The sequence below is a fragment of the Anopheles maculipalpis genome, chromosome 2RL (assembly GCF_943734695.1).
Source record: "Anopheles maculipalpis chromosome 2RL, idAnoMacuDA_375_x, whole genome shotgun sequence".
Taxonomy (NCBI): Eukaryota; Metazoa; Arthropoda; class Insecta; order Diptera; family Culicidae; genus Anopheles; species Anopheles maculipalpis.
This window is the reverse complement of record NC_064871.1, coordinates 8,494,772-8,512,403: the sequence shown is the minus strand read 5'-3', so window position 1 is coordinate 8,512,403 and position 17,632 is coordinate 8,494,772. Positions and strand designations below refer to the sequence as shown.

The 17,632-nt window shown below is 42.4% G+C and overlaps 1 protein-coding gene across 1 annotated transcript in view; it reads left to right on the top strand.

The window, feature by feature from the left end:
• The window catches only part of LOC126559409 (iron-sulfur cluster assembly 1 homolog, mitochondrial), a 347,746-nt gene that overhangs the window by 189,607 nt on the left and 140,507 nt on the right, over positions 1–17,632 (top strand). The gene's annotated exons all lie outside the window — the stretch shown is intronic.

Sequence of the window (17,632 nt, the reverse complement as noted above, 5' to 3'; positions counted from 1 at the left end):
GGCTCCGAAAGGATTTGAACCTCGGTCCTGCCGTGCAAAGACTAGCACCGTTATTGCTTTACTACCGGATTGCCCCAAATCTGACGTGTGTATTGCAACAATAAAAATCCTGTGATCGATCGTTACATGTCCTTCTCGCGATCGTATCACACCCTAAATACTACAGGAGGTGGACGCAAATTTGATTTCCTATCATGAAAATACAACCCATTTTGGATCTTTATTTTTCACCCTAAACAACTTACATAAGCTTCATCAAATCGTGATCGGTGCTGGGGAGAAACACAGCGCAAGAAGAGAATGGCGCGTTACAAAAGTAGTGTGTTTACAATGATTAAGGCGACGAAGGCGACACAATCGTTGATGGGTAAGCAAAAAAGTTATAAATAAGATCGTCATATTCACTCTCCAGGGCAGCGGAAGCGATGCGTAGGAATGTAAGCGAACAGGAGAGTGAGCGAACGAAAGAGAGAGAAAGAGAGAGAGAGAGAGAGAGATAGTGTGATACGAGATAGCTAGAGATCAGAAAGGGAAGTAAGACCGGGACGGGAATGATAGGCTTCAAAATCTACTGACAGCACGGAAGACGGGCGACCGGGTGACCGGGCGACCGGGAAGCTTGGGCCAACAGGGTATAATGAAGCGGACGGAAATGCTTTTATACACGTACAGATAAGCAATTTAGTACTAACGAACATCACAACGCCAAACCACAAAACAAATCCCACCCTGCCACGGGATCATATCGTATTCGTCAAACGAAAAGCCTTTTCATACGATGGCTGTAACATCTTTTTGTGTGTTGTTGTACTATACTTCGAGCTGTTTCTACATATTTGGAAGAAAATTTGAGAACTCTTCACAAAACCTCATGCGCGCGAATTATCGGTCGGTTCTCTCGCGAGGCCTTTTGTTGCCTTCGTACAAAGGGGGCCTTTTGCAAGATGGCTTGAAAGCTGGAAACTTGTTCTTTGGCATTTTCCTTCATTCTCCTTGTCGGGTTCCTTCTGCATTCTCTCTTCGCTGTACCGTCTTGTACAACGGTGCCAGCGCTTCTTGTGCCTCTATTTCTTCTCGCTTACGGTTCGTGTTAGATGCGATAGATCCCTTATGTTCAATGATTGCCCACAGACACGCACACACATACGCCAGCGAGTCAATTTATGCACTTGGCATTTCCATCAGTTCGACCCTTGTACGCGAGCTATTTATCACACGTTACGTTCGCTCATCGTGCGATCATCTACCACTTCCTGGAGTTTCTTTCGGGTATTTTGGACCTTGGAAGGGCTCTTCTATGTATTGGAAGCTCCCTTTGCGTTCGATTTTCTTCGAATGGTCGTTCCGAACCCCCGGGGGAATGCATTCACGATCACCACGGATTGTGCACTGTGTGTTTGTGTGTGTGTATGTGCACGAGTTTGGTGCATCACCATCATAAAGCGCATCATTGTGAGAGGCGTGTGAATGAGAAATTATGCTACTACACTTTATGGTGCGAGCTAATGCGCTTCGATGCAAGCGCGTATGCGTTTTATATATGTTGGAGAATTTCCGGATCGGGTGGGGTGTCGATCCCGTTGGGGTGATTTCGATTAAGCACTTGATAACGTGGATAGGGGATAGGATAGCACTTAACTCAACTAAAAGAGACTGGAATGTATATAATGCCAACGGTTTACATCACCGTTTGTAAATCTCGCTCTCTTGTTTCGAATGACAGTCGTTGAGCATTGGGTGAGTGGTCTGTGGAAAACAGCGTTCGAAGTATGAGAAGGATCCTTTTGGATAGAAACGTTACAGATGAAAGTTTAAGCCAGTGAGTTCTGAACTCCCAGATATCCTTTTCTTTGTATGACCATCCATGGCTCTACAACGTCGAGAGCTCTCGGCCAGTCATCATATAGCTTCCTGGACATGGTTTTACCCTAAGCAGAATAGACGAATAGTTCAGCGGACGGTCCGGTTGCCCATATGATAACAGAGTCGTTCTTCACACGGCAGGACGGGCGTTCAAATCCCATCTGGAGTTTTCCACCGCAATGAGAAGACTGACTTCATCTTTGTTATAGCCATTAGAGACCCCTAGCAGGTCTTTAAACCAAGATTAAGGAGAAGCATAGTCGATCATACGCTCCTGTTCGATCCAATTCCAATTCGATCCTGTCCAATAATTGGTTAGTTTGGTTATTAACTTTTAATTTTTATTTATTGTCTTTGTCTCGTTCAGTCCGATTCCTCTACTATAATGTTTGTTGAATTTTCCATCTTAAATGTATAATCTTTTGTTGTACTCTTTTATTAAATTTATTTAATATATTTTAATTGAGTTTACTAGTTTTGCTTGATTTTATGTTTGAAGTATTTTTACTTAATTAGTTTTGTTAACCTTTACTGTTGAAGTATTGCATTTGAGTAATTTAAAAACACATTGTTGTATTGATTGTTGATTGATTTGTATTGATTGTTCATAAGTTTATTAGTTATGCATGGTGCTCCCTCATTGCTTTAATGTTAATTGAATTTTCTCTCATTTGAATTGATTTATGAATTCAAGTTTTTCCCTCAGTTTCGATAGAGTTTTGATGTTTATTTCGTTTAAGAACAATTATTTTAAAAAATGTCGTAGCTTAAATGATTTTTTGCTTCCAACGTAAACTAAATTATTGTCCACGTGATGCATGTGTCAGAAGGAAACATCAATTCACCCGTTGGCCATTTGAAACCAATTAGCATTGATTTGTGCCAAGCCACGTACGAAATCTCATTGTGATGATCTCATTGTGATGAATTCAGGGAAATTTTCAGCTGGCAACCAGCACTGATTTAACCCTCGGTCGAATGTTCGGTTTTCGCGTGAACAAAACGATTGTACCAAGTGCATCGATGCACTGCAAATATCCCCATGTGTGTGCAAGTGCAAGGTGAAAAAAGCGACCAACCATCAGCACGGTGTGCTCATTCATCGTCGCTTTGGTGCAGTCCCGAGCAGTCCGTGTGCAGTCCGTCCGAGAAAAAGAACGCGATCTTGTGCTTCCCATTCGATACGGCCGGTCAGAGGAGCAGTTGCAGCTGCCAGGCAATACGCGAACGTGCGTCAAGATTTGCAAGCATTGCACAAAGAAGAACAAATTGCGCAGTAAGCACGCGGCAAGCTCGCACCATACACACATACGGAGACAGTGCATACTGGGCGTCATACACGCATACAACCACGTACAAAGAGTGTGGCGTGATGCACAGAGAAAATCGAGAAGCTGAGACCTACGAGAAGACGCATTATGATGTAGGGTGGCGTGGTTGCATGCTTGCCGCTGATGTATATTCTTTGGCCCCCCGGGGAAACAGGATTTCTGGACGGGCGTTGTGTGTATGCGGCGTTGGAGTTTGAGTTAGCTCTCCTCTTTGTACTGACCAGCCGTAGGGAAGCTTCTCGCGATGAGTCAAAATTCGCGAATATGCTCGCTGGGTTGTTTGTTTCGCTAAGGAGCGTTGAACCACCAGATGAAATGATTTGATTTTCTCGCGCTTGCTTTCGGACGCGAGTGCGTGTTTGACTTTTGGCATTTGTTTTCCCAACAATTGGCTGAGGTTTGATGTGTTAATTGGTAGTAAGAAGGGTTTCAGCGCAATCCTGGACGGTGCTTGAGGTTTGATCTTCATTTTGAGGCATGTTTGAAGGACGAATGATATTAGTTCGAGCTATCCAAGCAAGGCTATCTATCACAGAAAATTCTAATGAGTTGCAAGAGTTCAGCATTTTCTGTTCAGAAAAACAGGTGGGTTAAATAAAGTCAGTTTTGCTTACATTTTAATCGAACTATAGGCTAAAGATTCTTCAATTATTTCATACCAATAAGAAGGCTGATTCATCTGTCAGGTGACTTAGAAGCTTTTACTTGAAATATGCGTGTATAGAGGAGAGGCAGACGGGGATTCAATGCTCATCCCGACCGTTCCTCTTTGGTGAGTGGACTGACTAGCCAACTCCAAGTCCAAGACTTGTAAACCAATCGATGACCGGCGGGACCTAGTATCGGCTTTAGATTTTTTTGATGATGATTTGATGATGATTTTTTGATAATGCACAGATTGTAGGCAACGAAGTAATTTCGAAGAGTAGTTGATATCAATTCTACTATTTGTATCTGTTACCAATAAGCCACAGAAAGACGTCTTTCCATGAAGAATAGTCAAGAATGGCTGACTTTATGTTTCATGTCAAAATGATGCTACATGATCCTGTATTCCTTAGGAGTTTAGAACCTTGACGTGCCCATTTTAGCGTTGAAAGGGAACTGTGGAGTAATAGGAATTCTTTGGACGGAGCGAGAAGTGGCTGCGGTCAGGAATACAGTTCGTAAAATTAAATCACTGTAACTTCAAACGGTGGGAATCGTAAAAGCATTACGTCAGACCCTCTAACCAGTTTACCTCAGCAAAGCTGACTTCGGATATCCTCCGGACCTATGTGTCGATTTTGGATACCTTCAATCAGCCAACGAAGATCAAGTCTGCAGCTGCATAGACACAATTCTTGGTATTTCCCTTCTTATTGTCGTTTTTGAAACAGTTACATCTCACTTTTGAATTATTAGTGAATTTTCTTTTGATATCATTCGAGAGTAAAAGGAACATTGCTGAAGATCTGCGCAATCCTTTGGTGATGTGATATAAAATCTTTTCTGTAAAAATATATCCTTCAGTCGTTTACACTAGGAACACTGCTTCTATTAGGATCTAATTTAGTTAACGTGTATCCATTAAGCACGAACCTTACTACATGATCGGAATGAACCACCGACGAAGTCGCTATTGCGTCACGACCGCACGATAGAACGTGATCTATTAGCAAATTTTAATCTTCGTAGATTTTTTTTTCCTACACCTAGAAGCATCGGTGCATCCCAAGGAATAGATGAGAAACTCTAATTAAAAGAATCTTTACCATCATCTTGTCCACCGTAAAGAGATACAAAGTTTCAACAGGTTCTTGGACATGGCACACACCGAACACACCCCGCCGGTCAATACTTTCACTTTTTCCCGCGAAACGAACCTGAGAAAGGAAACGTAGAAGTGTAAAATAAAAAACAATTTGAAAACTTCAACTCTAGTGTCACCCGTCGGTTCGCCCCCGCGCCCAACTTCACCGCACCTTGGCTTGAGTGCGACTCCCCTAGCGACTTAATTCACTTCCCGTTTCCGGAGCGAAGATCTTCGATGGAGCACGAGGGATCGCACCGGCAAACGAAGCAAATAATTAAAATTTCCTGACCTTACCCGGGGAAAACTCAATTAAAAGTGCTACTGGCACTACACAGCTGCCCCTTTTTTTTGTACGCTTTCGACGGCGAGCGACGGGTTAGCGAAAAAGGGTTAACTATGGGTTTTGGGGGATAATTTTTGCGTTGACTCGATACTTCCGGTGCTAGAGCTGGACCGGGTGTTTTGTTACGAATGACTCTATTTGGAGAGTTTGAAATTTTTGGGGAATAGATTTTGATGATTTTGAGGATGCATTTCGATTCCGAAATCGATATTTGAAGATTGAAATTGGTTTAAGAAAAACATATGTACAAGTACTAGCTTTCATCGTTCGACGATGCGTCGATGAACTCACAAGGAAATCATTTTGGTCGAAATCAATTTCCGATCACGCAAAGCTCGCCATATAACGCAACCGGAACCTGTGAGTGTTTAACGAGCACGAAATCCAAAGGGTCATCGGTTAGGGCGCGATTTACCCAACCGTTTCGGTACGCTTCAGCAACGGCACAAGGTTAAAGAAGTCCCGGGACTTACCGACACCGTCCCAAGCCGTCCATCTCGAAGGGCCAATCGTCGTGGGTCATCGAGATAACCAAGACAGGTGGATTCGGCAAAAAACTCACGTCCAGCATGTGTCCGGCCCTAGACAAATACATTTGACTTCCTCTACAGGTTCTCCTGTAAGTGAACGAGTGTGTGTGCGAGATTTTCAACCACGCAAATCACGTATAATGTGACCATTACAGTGACCATGTTTGGCTTGGCGAAGGATGCCCATTACATCCTCAATCCGACACCTTTTTTTTTTTTTTTTTGCTCGCCACCCAAAGTCCGGCGCTTATAAATCAGAACCAGAGTGTTTGCGTACTGGGCACCCAAATCAAGCCCCGCTGGGTCGGGCATTGGAGTCAGTGTTGAGAAAAAAAAAGTTGAGATGACCACCGATGACCGTGTCCAAAGCAGTGGCATGCTTGGTGTGTGAAAAGCTAACCTTCATCCCGGGAACACCGACGGAGAGTCGTAACAAGTGGCGAATGAATTTGAAAGTCAACCAAGCAGAGATAATTTATGTGGGTTTATGATAACTTTATTTAACTTTGGACACAAAACAAAACGAAGCTATTACAATCTCCTGTGCGATAGGTTGGTGGTAGAGAGGGAAAAGGATCAGCAACTGGGGAGTGTGTAAAAAACATCCCGTGATCACTGGTCATCCGTGACATTATTTTCGAGCTGGCAGAGATGCTCCAAAAAGATGAAATTTTATGAGGCCTTTTTCTCCGGATAAGCTTACATTTGCTTACATTTGCATACGATCCACATATGATGGTTTATGGTAAGCGGGAAAAATAATAGCTTCTTTTCCGTGTTTCGCCTTCCGAGTCGCCTTCTTGCGTGGCGGGGTAAAGTTTGCTTCCATTTTGTCTCCTTGATCAGACGCACTGACGCGCTGGCTGGCTGGCTGGCTATTCTATTTTATTTTACTTCCTGTTTTTCTTCCTCAACCAAAAGGAAAACACATCGGAGAACGGATGCTGCGAATGAAAATAGTATGCATGTTTGGGGTACCACCGCCATTGTTCCGGTTGAATATGTTTTCTCGGGATAATCTGGGCAACACGAGAATAGCCATAGACCTGGCTTTTTCCGTTCCCTTTCGGCAGCTGTTTGGAGAATGTTGGCATCATTTTTCTATCTCCAATGGGACGTTAAATAGGTTGCTGGCAGGTTGTATGATCTATGCATAAGCAAGGTTACGGCCGTCGGGGTCAAATTGTTGGCACCATTTTGGAAGCCGCGTAAGGCCGTTGCTGCTGATGTTGCGCGGTGGTAGAATAAGCGGTTTGTCATTTTGGAAGGTAAAATATTACATTAACATTTTTGTAAATGCCACGTGAGGCTGTTAAATGGTGCTGTGAGATGTTGGTGCTATGGGTGACGAGTTAGTTGTATGCAAAAAATTTTATTGAATCGTTTTTTTATACATGATACCGAAGGCTTAGTACAAGCACAACTAACATTTTTTACAATAGTGTTAGCTACACTCAATACTTTTATATGTTTTGATGCATTACCCATCGTGAATCATTGATTTCTTGAGTAGATAAAATGAAAACAAGATCTCATCTGCTAAACTGAAGTTGTGGCTAGCAGATAAATTGTGATTTTTTGCATTTTTTTTTTCATTATTTCTAACTAAGTCTTATGCTAGACACATAATAAGAATGATAGTCCAAGTAATTGATTGTTTGTATCCGATACTTTATTTAAATTTAATCCTGTTAGGTCTTTACGATTCCGATTACGATGGGGCCTGGTGGTACGCGCGACAGCGACGCCGATCTTCAAACGGCAGGACCGGGGTTCAAATCCCATCCGGACCGTCCCCCCGTAGGGAGGATTGACTATCCAACTACGTGGTATCGGCAGTCTAGTGAGCCATTTAGATGGCCGGCATGACTTAAGAGAGGTCGTTAAGCCAAGAAGAAGGTTTCGTAAAGATCAGAGATGCTTGAAGGCGTACTTGATGCTTGAACCGTGTAAACCAGGTTGGTCGTGGTTGATCGACTAGGAACGAATCCGTGTTTAGCAGTGCTGAAGTAGTTCCAGTTCGGTTCCTGACCTAGGAGCTCAATAACCTTAGCGCTGACACAACGCTTTGCAATGCCGCGATGACTACAGACGTCAGATTTTTCTCCCGTTTCGTACATTCGAATTAGCCACGGAGATTTCCCGCAGGCAATAAAGACGAAGAGACAGACAGTAATATCCTGCGATTCGAAAGGTTCTTCTCCCACTTAGAACTGATATTCTACATGCCGATTGTCCTATATCGTTCTCAGCGTAAAAGCAAATATTTTACTGTCGAATTGATCTACAATCCGATTCTAAGGGTTTCGTGTTTCAATCGGCCATCTACCATGCAAAAGCCGTACAACTAAGAATTGCACTTACCTCAAGGCCTCAACAGACAATCAAAACAGGAAAGAGTAATTAAAGCTATGCCGTAACTATCATTAAATATGAAACAAATGAAGTGATGTTATCCATGAAATAATAATCAACCAAAACTATTGATAGGAAAGTATTCCTAACTATCGGTATCATGAAATAATACACCTGGAGAGACTCGGGAAACAAACACCTGACAGAAGAAATCATAAAGACACTAATAAAATTCAACCCATTTATCAAACACCGGTGAAAAACACCGGCAACGTAGTACAAACATCCTGGAACTTTGACGTTTTTTTATGACTGGCTCTGAGCTCAGTCCCACCTAACCAAGCATCTGTTGTAGCTGGCGATGAAATGAATGGTACACAGACCCAAAAATCGTCACGTCGAGCCACCCAAACCGGGTGGAAAATGGGAAACATTTGCTGATTTCATCATGGTCTAAAATTTTAATGATTATTTCACCAGCTCCTCGAGCAACATGACGAACAGTGCCGATAAGACACCTCTTTCGCCTGCACCGTTGTGTCTTAAAACCGTTGACTCAACCTGTGAGTGGGTTTTTAAGAAGTTGAAACGGTTGACGAAAAAAAAAAAAAATGAAGAGCGTGCCAGACGAACTTAAGAAATTTCCACGTGGTTTTTGCGCGGCAATGAAATTTCAGTCTGTCTTCGTTTGTGATGAGGCCGTCGCATTTGCCATCCCCCTATAGCCGCTTTACCGGCGCTCTACGATTGTTCTAATTAGTCGCTTTATTTAAATTAACTTTTCATTACTTAATCTCGGCCTTGGTTAAAGCGCGGTCTGCACCGGTACAGGATGGAATGAAACGGCCTCCAAAAAAGGGGATAAGAAGGGTGAAAAACTCGCGACTCACAAGGGCACGACGCGACGCTTCACACCGGTTACCGGAAACGTTGTTGCCAAACTGCAAATCGAGCGGCAAAGATGTACACAACCGCGTACACAGCCACCCGGAAAGATATGCGAATGTGGCGAATGTTTGGGTAAATATTTGTTCCCCCGTCCTTGTCCTTCCAACCCTGCCCACCTCTACAGGTGAGGAGAAATGGAGATTGTGATTTTGATGCCACCACCCATGATGATTGTTTCTCCCTCCCCAGTTTCGTTTGGCATACCCACGGTGAGCCAAACGGGCACGTGCGCAAATGACTGTATGCTGAAATATTTATAACAGTTAATTAAATTAATTTAAATTACACCCCAAAAATGGGTGCACAGGGAAGGAAGTGAATAGAACAGCGGATGACGGCCGCTCCAAACGAAAGAAGGGCTTTTCTTATTATTTTTACGTACCAGTCCTGCGGAAGGAAATTTACGGTGGGCTTAAGCAAGTGAGACTTGCGAAAAAAGAAACACTTCTCGGGGTTTGTCTTCGTGCGCTTTTGGGACACCAGCTAAACGAATGACAACCTAACGGCGTGTACGTGCGTTATAGGTGAAGCGTGTTGGTCCTCTGTGTTTTTCTGCATTGCGGGCAATGCTTGTGTGGTGTCGTGTACGTTGTCGCAGACAACAAGTAAGTTCGTAGCAAATTCCTTACTATGCCCTGGGGAGAGGGGGAGAAGGGGGGGGGGGGTTCTTTAACGTTACATAAGGAGAGAACAGTGCAAATTTCCACTGGCTGTGTGGAGTGAATGCGTGGTAATGACTGCAGGCAGTGAATGTTGGTGAAAATGAATAGCTTCATTGGGAATTGGTGAAGAAGGCATTTTGTGGAGTTAATTTTGGAAATATTCTGTGCTGTTCGATTGCTTCAAAGTAAATTTATTCTAGTACATAAGATAAGAAGGAGAAACAGAAAAAAGATACAAATTTATGGACATGGATTCACATCTATTCTTGTCCAAATAGGTGAGCAAATTAGGTGCATATACTCTGTGTGTAATATCGTCAGAGCCATGGTAAAAACAGTTTGAAAGAGTGATGTTATATGGTAGTTCAAGTTGAGAGCTTCTTCTCAACTTGAACTACCAGAGTCTTCTCTTCTTGACCCGCTCAGGGTTGAGCACGTAGCGTTGGCATACATTTACCGGCTCTGAGCACGGCCAAACAGCTCAGCTAGCTCGTAGTTCATTCTCCTTCGCCACACGCCCTACTCGCAAACACCGCCAAAGAAAGTCCTTAGTTGGAGTCTTCTGGATCGCAGGAGTTTGTGGAATCCGTAGTTTATGGAGTAGATATGATTCCCCTGAATAAGATCTGCTCCTACGGATTTCGCTGCTTTGCACCTCGAGATCGTAGAACGAGTGTTAGTGCTTAGCAGATAATGATCGCAGTTAATAGTGACTGGTGATGTGCCTAGTGCTGGTTATCACCATCCACAAATTCATGCGATTTCCATCAAATTGGACTCTTCCTGATTCAATCAAAGAGCTCCCAACGATGCTCTACGTCTCGTGCAGAACGAAATTAATCCGTCATCCTCATTACGTGCCCAAATCCTCTACTTCCTTGATGAAGGACTCAGAACTCCTCTACCATCTTCGGATGAATCTTTTTGGCATCGCGTTTCAATCGAATCTACGCCTCAAATGTCCGACCGATGATGTCATGTCATACTCTGTATGTACACGAAGCTAAAGGGATTGAAAAGATTGGGTGAAAATTGTGCCCCGGATGTCAAAGTCCGTCGAAGTTTCATATGACAACTTCCTTGGTGCTGCTATATTTTTTTTACAAAGTTTTAGCAACGTTCTGTTGGTTAATTTTTCGATCAACGTGACGAATAATGCCGTGCCGTTTTCTCATGGGGAGTCATAAGGATGCAGCGATCTTGTAAAACTTGGGTACCCTACCGTTGAAATTGTTTAGTGATTATTTCACTTACTGAGACTGTGCTGCACGTTCGGAGATCTCACAATAATTATACACATAGAGAAAGAAATATCAAACATAAAAACATGGAAAATTCCGGTAACGGATTTTCCAAAAGTATATCTACAAGCCGTGTCATACCTTCGAATTAAATTACAAGTAAAATCAATATTTTGAAAAATGTATACTTTGTTTGTACTTGAAGACTTATTCTTTACAATAAATCACATAACTTACAGTTGAAATTCGTTTAAGCCGAAATAATAAATCTTAAATACCAAAATTTTCGTAAAACATTATGCGTCTCCATCTCTCGTCATCTACCCTTAAATATAAACTTTTAAGTAATGCACAGATAAATGATCTTTGGATATGTAAAGAAAACTACCAACACTCACCGAAATGTGCGGATCGTGAAATTAGGGGTTCAAAAATTTGCGCGACATTAGCTATTCAAGGAATGTCGCGAGAATTTGGACGAACTTTGTCGGTGAAGTCGTACGGGATTGTAACATAATTGAAGCTATCCATCTTATCCGGTGATGGTAACCGGTAGAAAGAGAACCAGCCTAACGACTAACGGCAAAATTGTTGCGAGCACACACACAAACATCTATATACCGCGAAGGAAATGAAGGTCTAGTGATGTAAAATAAACTCCTGCCGGAAACTTTTACCGAGGTGTAGTTCCGCCGATGCTCTAGCGTTTTTACCGGCTGATGCAGAACGTGTCTTAGGGAAACATGGATTAGGACCAGTTTTACAACACGTTCGAAACAACTACTTTCACACCCGTGCATCGAAGGAGAAGCAATTTCAGCGTTCGCCCTTCGTACAACTTCTCATACGAAAATCATCTCGCGAACAGCAATGTTTGCACCAGAGTATGAGCTCATAATTTCAATATTGGAATTTAGCTTCTTCTACTCCTCTCATGGGTTGGGAGTGCTTGTTCTGGTGCTGGTACTCCCAACGAAGCTATTTGTCTTTGAATTATGCAATGCAACATGTGGTATCGATCGATTAAGGATTGAGGAACAGTTTCAGCAGAAGGCAGCACGGTTCGAAAAGTTCATATCTTTACTAATCCACTATGTAAATAAACCTAAACGCAAAATTGTTTGCCTTTGGGGGTAAGAACGATTACAATGATTTGGAGTGCTTCAGAAGGAAAGGTTTTGAGGGTGAAAGATTATTCAAATAGTGTTGCAAACTGTCTTAAGTTATGATGAATTGTGGTGACGTATTAGTAAACCTAGTAGAGCTTAGAAATTACCCAATCTTGAATGTATTGAGGGCTTTGGAGATGTTCATTTTATGTAATTTAATCATTATTTCCGGTGAATTTGCGATTCGCACAACAGCATCACTTTCGGGTTTCTCAGTATGCTGAACGAGCTTTCCAGTCCTATCCAAATTTTTGAAGAGAAATCTGTTTAAGCTCTGTTTTGATTTGACACTTTAAACGTCTCAACAACTAATGTCTCAATTATCTCTCTTGGAGGGTCCTAACAGGACATAAAAATCAAATTCAAGGAAGTTGTTGAGTGAGTTGGTATTTTTAGTTTGCTCTATCGATTGAATTCAACATCGATAAACACATAAAATATAAAATCCGGCAATATCCAGGATCTCTGACTTGGACATTACACTGCAGATTATCAAAGACTATGGTTAAATTCTTCTTCTTCTTTTTCTTCTTGGGAGTTGGTTGGGTTGGAATCGACTACGCCTGGATAAGAAAACCAGGTGTCCAATCCGTTTGCAGGAAATTCGCTCTGGGGCTGTAGTCCTCCGATCCTCAGCTGCATTCGATCTTCGATAGGTTTGACTTGATCCAGCCACCGAGCTTGCTGTGCTCCAGATCTACCTGACTACCTTCCTGGTGGATCGTCTCAGCTATACCAAATTAATGGAAAGTTATTCACAATTGCAAAAGTACAGAGTTTATTCCGTTATAATTTTAATTCTAACCAATTCTTTGGTTTCTTGGAAAACTTTGCTTTCAACAATATGAATTTCTAGATGACAATACGGCATTGGACCGTCATAATCAATTGTAAATAAATATGAATTTCTAGATATTTAGATTACTACGTATTTTGCTACTTGTTAGACATCTACTAGTCACTAATCTGAGGCCAAAACTAGACAAACGCTTGACGATATCGAAAAGTAGAACTCCAGCAAGATCGTTTGATTGGAAATCAATCACAATCCTTATTGTGTGGGGAGAAAAATTGCAGTTTTCGATGGCTCACTTACCCATCATTGTTCATGAATATCATTTCGGATGTAATAAAATCAATATCACCACCATCAGCACCAGCTACAGAAGCGAAGTAGAAAACAAAAAGCCAAACCGCCCGTCCATAATGAAGCTAGTAGCAACAGCTTCCACCAAACAGATCGAATCATAAAATTCATCTCCAACAATAAGGCACCATAAAACACTTCACCCTTAGGCACCGGGAAGCAGGGTGAAATTCCATCCATTTGTCTTGGTCAATTGAAGTCAATCGTCGTTTTGGCATCCATGTGGCGCTTCCCCCTTCCAGCCCCATTCCAGCACCATTCAATTTGACCACGACGATCATCGAACGGCGACAGCTGACGGTGCCATTTTGGAAGGGCAAAATTGGAACAAAAACCATTCTGCCAAGCTGCTGTCAGTCAATTCGACTGGAGCTATTCTGAAGACTGCTGGCAAGCGTCTTAGAACAGTAGAAGTGTTCCGCCATTTGGCGCTTGTATTGAAATTGAATGTGAATAGTTGGCTTTACTGTTTCGAGCGAAATAAAATCCAGCTCCATTAGGCAGATAATCAAGCGGCTATTTATTAAAGCACAGTGGGATTTTCGGGGTGGGGAAAGTTCAGAGTGAAAGCTTTTCCCGTCCGGCTCGGATGGCTGGACAGGTTTAGGGGCAAGTCGGGTTGGGTAGGGGCAAGTCGTACGATCCGGGGAACAATTATGCTGTTGTGTTGATCCGAAAACAGTCTGCATTTTTAATGAACGGTTCGTTGGATTACACGTGGGCTTCTGGGCCTTTTATAATGAATTTGTTAGTGTGGACCGTTGCTTCGTTGGGGTGTTTAAATGTAAATAAAGCCCACGCTGGTGAGCAAGAGGAGATAAAACAAACACAACATGGATTTTTTTAGTGCGTAGTTGATGAAGACAAAACAAGCTCCGATTATTTTTATTCTGTTTTATTTTTTTTCTTTGATCTACGGGTTGAAAAAGTTTTCCACCACCGAATTCTTCTTCTTCTTGATTTAACAACCTCTAATGTCACGCCGGCCATCGAATGGCTTACTTGACTTGCCGATACCACGTAGTTGGATAGTCAGTCCTCACTACGGGGGAACGATCCTGGTGGGACTTGAACCCCGGTCCTGCCATCTACTAGAGCTTCCAGTTGACAAACTTGTCTATAAAATAATATCATCAAATTCCAAAATTAAAGGAAAATACGGTCCATCTGGTTAATTTATTAACAAAATTTCAAAACAACCATCGAGAACATTCTCGATCGCAATGCTGAAAATTCTCCACACAGTGAGGATCCATTGGTAGATCATTGAACAAAGAATAGAACAAAGAACCACTTATCTGGTTCTTTGTTCTTATATCTCTTATACGCTTGTACCACCCTTATCTAGTCTAGTCCTTGAGTAGTTTTTTTCATATCCAGTGAATGTTGACTGTCCAAAAAAGACTTCTTAATTCCTAAAAAACAAAGTACAGACTTCCGGTGCGCGGAGTGAGCAGCCGCAGAGTGCTCCGAGCTAATAAACAGCCTCGAATTTATAAAGAATCTTTGCTCCCGGTCAGCAGGTTAAATGTGATAGGAGCTCCCAAATTTCAACTCGCTTAGATCCTCCGAGGAGTTAAATCCACCTCTGGACGCTATTTCGTTTCGATCCGCTATTTAAAGCTGCCATTGAAAGAAGAGAATTAGTATCATGTAGTATTAACAGGAGGTTCGCCAGTTTCGTAGACTTTCTTGATCAAGAAGTCGCTATAACCACTATTGAAGTTCCTTTAAGGTTTATATATATTTTTGATTTGACACCAAAAGTGAATGGAACTTCCTTTCACATAGAGTTCTTGCCCTTGGGGTTTCTACACTCTCTAGCTCTTTCAATCATTTGAAACTAAAAGCTAGTTAAAAGTATGCTTCTTAATTCGTGATTTTAGCAGCATATGAAATAATAATATCCCTGTAATTATATGTATTACCCATAGTCATAACGGACAAAGACATTCAATTCAACCATAAAACCACCAAAACAATCGATTTAAAAAGTGCCAAACAACTTCATCGTTGTAATCACCATTTGCTCCCATTCGCTTCATTTGATTGCCATTTGTTACGGCTAGTTATCGGTCCGGTCGGGTCGGCTGGCTGTCACTGTCACCGCTAATTTCCACCGATCATCAGCTTGACGCACACTTGAGCTTACACTTTTTTCAAAAGTGCGCCCCATCTATCCAGCCTCCAAAGTGACGGTGGTGGTGTTGGGCAAAAAAAAAATTATAATTACTGTACCAGATGAGCAATTAAGATTTGGTTTGCTTTATCTGTCGCTACCAGATTTCGTGTTGTCTCGCAACCGTAACGAGCCCGGCCTAGCCATGGTCACCAGGCCTAGACCCTTCGCTGTGGAAGGAAAAATATAAATTGACCGAAAAAAATGATCCACCCCAATGGCACAAAGAGACCACGATACCCGGGGTACAAAAACTCAAGCATATTCCATTTCTCTTGCAAGGATCGCACACTCGGGTTTGACACCGTCAGCCATGGCCAAGGACACTCAGACTGGATCTTCGCTGCTGGAAGATAACCGGATCCAAGCGTCTTTTTAAAGTATTTTTCTCCCCAATGCCCTTGAACGTCTTACGGCGCTGGATGGAAATACGGTCTGCCCTTACCCAACTCAACCCTGTTTACCCCTGGAGGGTCTGAGGGTTTGCATTTTTTGTTGCCGAGACTTCTTTCTTTGGCCGACAATTCTACGCAATTTGCATAATATTATCTCAGTTTTTTTTTATTTGCCTTACAGTTGGAAAGCATTTTGGGGTAGGTTTCTTGTTTTTCTTTCACCATCTCCATTTTCCACTTTAAACCCGTGGCGTCTTCTTCCTTTTGCCGCTTGTTACGGCTGACCATTAGTCCTACCGTTCGGTTAGTCGGCAAATGGTGCTTCTTCGATTCGTACTGGCTACACCCTTCGCGGTGTAGCTGTTTCGGGATGCTTTCGTCAAAATTTATTTACATTTTTATGCTGCTTACACCCTGGTCCACACGGACCGTGGCCTCACTCGGGCCATTCTGATTCGCTTTTCAATTTCCATTTGCTAGATGACATTTCCGTCGGCGATTGCGAAGTGAGGCAACGCTTTATGGCACCGCTTCAGTAAACCTTATGGAGGGTTGAGGGGGGCGGGGGGGCGGGGGGAGTTAAGCTGATGCTGCTAGGAATCTATTCCAGTACAAATACTTTACTTCTCGCCTTTCGCGCGTGTGTATGTGTGAAGTGAAGTAAAAGACATTTTAAATCGTTCCGCTTTGTCGAGTTCTCGAAGCGTTTTCTTTGTAGCACTCGGGAGAAAAGCATATCGTTCGAATTGATTGTTTTTAATGGTGCCATCGGCTACGAACGTGACTGGTGTTAGGAGACATATTTTTTTCGTCGCTTCGGTACGCAGAATGAATTAGTGCTTCGAGGGCGATGACAATGGAGACAAGCGAAATGGAGGCGCAAAATGCGTGAAATTAGTGTCGAAAAAAGGGAACCAATTTCAATTAACATTGAAACAGGTTGACTGAAGAATGAAATAGTTCTTTTGAAAAGAGTTTCTATCGATTTTAAAGCCACATATGTCAGAATTATTTGTTCGGTGGGCCGGAAGCAAGGGCCAGACCCTTCGTTCCCAGTGAGCCCAAACTATTCAATTACGAGGTATCAATAAGTCCAGCGAGTCATTATATGATCGGCATGGCCTTGGAGGCCCTTAAATTAAGCAGAAGAAGACGAGGATGTCAACATTATCAGACCAAAACTACATATCACAAAGCAAAAGCTCCTTCAGAATTGAGGTAAAGCTTCTCAGGTTTGTTCGATCTACTTTTTTTATTTTTTTATTTCGTTATGACGGCCAGGTCGTATTCCTTAAAATCTAATGTCAATTCTAGCTTAACAATTCATCAAACTTATATCCTATTTGAAGGGTAGACATTTCCTTCTCCCTCAATTCAAGCACCTTATCCCTTATCCTTATCCCGAGCTTATCCCGGGCGAGCTCGGTTGTGGATGTTGTTACTGCCAGGCATGGTTCAGATGTTGTCCTCACTGTTTCCTATAGCGGCTATTTGGAGCATCGTGCCATGGAGTCTAACTACTGGCTCTCAAGAAAACCTCTTTTCTTGTGGATATTCCTTGGTGTTCATCACACCATATAGTAGCCAGCATTAGCATGTTATGGCTTGATCTACTGTCAGATATAGAAACAGGCTTGACTAACATCACATGCCATATATGAATATTAATTGAAA